General features: G+C 28.8%; 1 long non-coding RNA gene across 1 annotated transcript; it reads left to right on the forward strand.

Moving 5' to 3' along the window:
* The first annotated feature begins 2476 nt into the window (after positions 1-2476).
* On the forward strand, positions 2477-3612 carry LOC127737035 (uncharacterized). Its single transcript, XR_007999272.1, has 3 exons — positions 2477-2546; positions 2854-2917; positions 3558-3612. It is a non-coding gene; the product is annotated as an uncharacterized LOC127737035 (long non-coding RNA).

Raw genomic sequence — 3612 nt, forward strand, 5'->3', positions numbered from 1 at the left:
TTGACTTTTTTCATCACATTTAACAATTGCTCATCATGATTTGTAGACAAGATTTGTAAACTTTGGACTTTGATCCTTTTTGAAACTATATTTCAAAAAAATGTTTCCTGGTCAATCCAACATGAATCTGAGTGCTTTACTTTTAATGGGGATCCTGATTTAACCTCATTAGTTCAAAGTAGTTTCCCATTAGTTCATAGTAGTCCTTGAATTGCTTTCATTAAACAGGGATCCTATCCAAGACTCCCAACAATTTTCAAGAATTGCATACAATCAATTGTATTAACCAAGCAGTTTAAATTAAAATCGGACCTTGTTCCAGACTATGGGGGTTTCAATAATAGCTTTTTTTTATCATTTAATGATGTTAAAGAAAACCTATTTTAGTTTTTACTTTGGTTTTGTTTCCTCTCCCAATAGCCAAAAAGAGCTGTTTCTTGTAAGTCTGTATATTGACTGCAGCTGGTTCTCTTTTGACTGTAAAAAAAAGTGTTATCCAGTAAAGGAACCAGTGGTTACAGAGAGTTACATCATGTCAGTCCATCTCTATTAATGTCAAGATATCAGTGATTTTCTTTCTTTTCCAAAAGAAATCATTTGAAACAGTCTTAATGAAAAACAAATTTTGATACCACAAACCAATATGCTATCAAACTTAATTTGGGGAAAAAAAATTACTTTTTGAATTGGAAATTTTGGAACTATTTTTCTTCAAGTATTATAGTTTCAAAAACAAAATTATTAAAGTATCACATGTTATTTGAATTTTGACAACTATTTTTTATTATAAAGAATCAGTATTTATATCATTTCTTTGGGTTTACAATTTTTCTTACTAAATTTAAAGATTTCATACTACATACTGGTAGTACCATTTTGCATCATTTTTGTATGTTTTTATTTCAGTGTTTTTTGTACCACTTAACTTCACAGAAAGATTGCACACATGTTGAAGTTGTGTACCTGCTAGTATGGAATTGCTTGAGGAATTTTCCCCCATTTTTCCAAATTTGTGAAAATTTTTACCAAAATTCACAAAGACGGCAACAATTTTGTGTAATCAACTCCTGCAGTTTTAAATCTAGATCTTTGAAACTTCACACAATGATTGCACGAATATTTAAGTTGTGCACTAGGTACTATGGAATTTTTCGATAATTTTTTCCCCCGTTTTTCTTGGAAACTCTTTTTCAACTAAAATGATGGTACCAATTTTTGTTTTTTACCCATATCTTTGGAACTTCAGAGAGTCTGCAAATCGATTGAGGTTGAGCATTAGCCCCCATTTTTACATTTTATATTTCCATATATTTAAATTTCATTAAAGACCATTCTCTATTGTTTAGGAAAAATTTGCACAACTCAGCTATTTGAGGCTTTGATAATTTTTTGGAATATACATGACTACTATGTGCATGATGAGTAAACCTTAAAAGAAGGTATTCTATTAAACTATGCTTCAAAATATTTAAAAAAATGGTGTTAGTCAATTACTATACTGTAATTTTTTATTACATTTTTTTCATTGTACTGTCTTTTTTTAATACATTTGTTTAAAGTATTTACATATCAGATGTCTGCTAACTAATATAAAAGCTGTTATTTAGAGCTCTGTAAATAAAAAAAAATATAAACATAGTTCTAAATAATACTTTTAATGGGAAGAAGAAATTGTGGGGTACCAAAAACATTTGGTAAATTTTCAAAATACAAGTTACCTGTTTAAAAGCACATCCGGTATTTTTACAGTTTTTTATGTATTAATTTAATAAATTACTTGTATTTTACATCGAGAATTACTCCAGTAGCCATGAATAGAAAAAGAATATGTTGTGAGATGCTTTGGAACAATCTTGTGAAAATTGTATATTTGATTGGATACAATGGAAAGAACATTTCATTAATTGGATAAATGGATTCAGTGAACTGATTAGCATACAAATCTATGATGAAAAACATTTCAAAGCAGCCAGGATAGCAGCTCCAAGGAAGGTGGTCAATTGAATCTTCAACAAAGTCTGAGGCTTTACCACGAAAAAAATAAGGCAAGTTTAATTAAGCCAAACATTTTGTATACATTCTGTAGAAATATTTCATAAAAAGTGAATAGTAAGACAACACCATTGACAAAATTATTTTATCAGTTTAATACTTAAAGTTGCCAAGTACATGAACAAGAAAGCAAAAGTAAGTCCAGAAATAGGAATTAAAATTTCAAGAGGATACTAGTTCATTTAACAGCAACATTTGTTTATTCAATGGGAGATAACTCTGTAAAATATGCAGATGATTTTTGTGCAGTTGAAATTCAAATCATAAAACTTTGACTTATTTTTTGTTTTCCATCTTTTATATTCATTTTACAAACTGGTGTTAAGTTTATACTACTGTGTACAATATATAGAAAATGTTAGGTTCAATTGTTGCCAGAAAAATGAATTTGAAAAATATGTAATGTCAATTTTAATTTCTTTTTAGGTTATTTCTGTGACATATTTTCATGGTGTGGGAATAAGACTTGGTGGTCTTATACAGCTAACATGTAGGTAGGTACCAGTATGTTATTCCTGTTTAAAAAAAATGTATTATAAAATTTCTTTGGAAATTAACTCTTAGGCTTGAAGTCTTATAAGAAATTGGTCAGAAGTCTACTCTTTCATTTATCAGTACCATTATATAAGTAAATTTAATCTGATAAAATTATGTAAAAGTTTGCTGGGTTGCTGGATAGCGATCTAATCCATAGGTTCTCAACATCTTTTGCAAGTTTATAGACTATTTCTATTAAATATACATACCTTTTACCAACAATGATCCTTTTAAACAATTTTTAATAAATGTTTAATATTTCAGGTTAGCATCACAGCTTGTCCGTAAGGATTGAGGCTGAGAATGGCCATTGGAGCTGACTTTTATGGTAAGAACTAATAGAGAGATTAATGAACTAGTCATCCATGAGTATATAAATACCCTAGATTTTTATTATGCACAGATGTAGATCATACATTTTAATGTTTATAACTGTATATATAATCTCAAAGGAGGAATCAAGATAAATTATGCAAGTCAAAAATTGTTATGAGGAAATCTTGTCACCACTGTCTTTTTGGTTTTCTAAAATTATTATCATATATAAAAATAAGGTGATGTGGTATGATTGCCATGTGCCAATGAGACAACTATCAACCAGAGACCAAATGATGTGATGTAAACAACTAAGGTCACTGTACTGTCTTCATCAATGAGCAAAAAGTATACTGTAGAGTAAGCTATAAAAAGCCCTAACATGACAAAATGTGAAACAATTCAAACAAGAAAACCAACTGCCTGATATATGATAAATCAAATGAAAAACAAATATGTCAAACATAAAAAAAAACAACTTGTTTTTCATACTTTTTTTCTGATAAAGAATGGTAGTTTTAAATTGATTCCAACACTTTTAAACAAAGTAAAAGAAATGTTATATGTATGATCCCCAGTTAATTATTCTTTTGCATTGAATATTGTTTCAATTTTTTAACAAATATATTTAAGAACGACTATTTCTTTTTCAGGGGACTTTTTTCTGTGGCTGCATAAAATGTTTGTGTGGTATAACTGCAGAGAATG

The sequence above is a fragment of the Mytilus californianus genome, unplaced genomic scaffold (assembly GCF_021869535.1).
Source record: "Mytilus californianus isolate M0D057914Y unplaced genomic scaffold, xbMytCali1.0.p SCAF_4, whole genome shotgun sequence".
Classification (NCBI taxonomy): domain Eukaryota; kingdom Metazoa; phylum Mollusca; class Bivalvia; order Mytilida; family Mytilidae; genus Mytilus; species Mytilus californianus.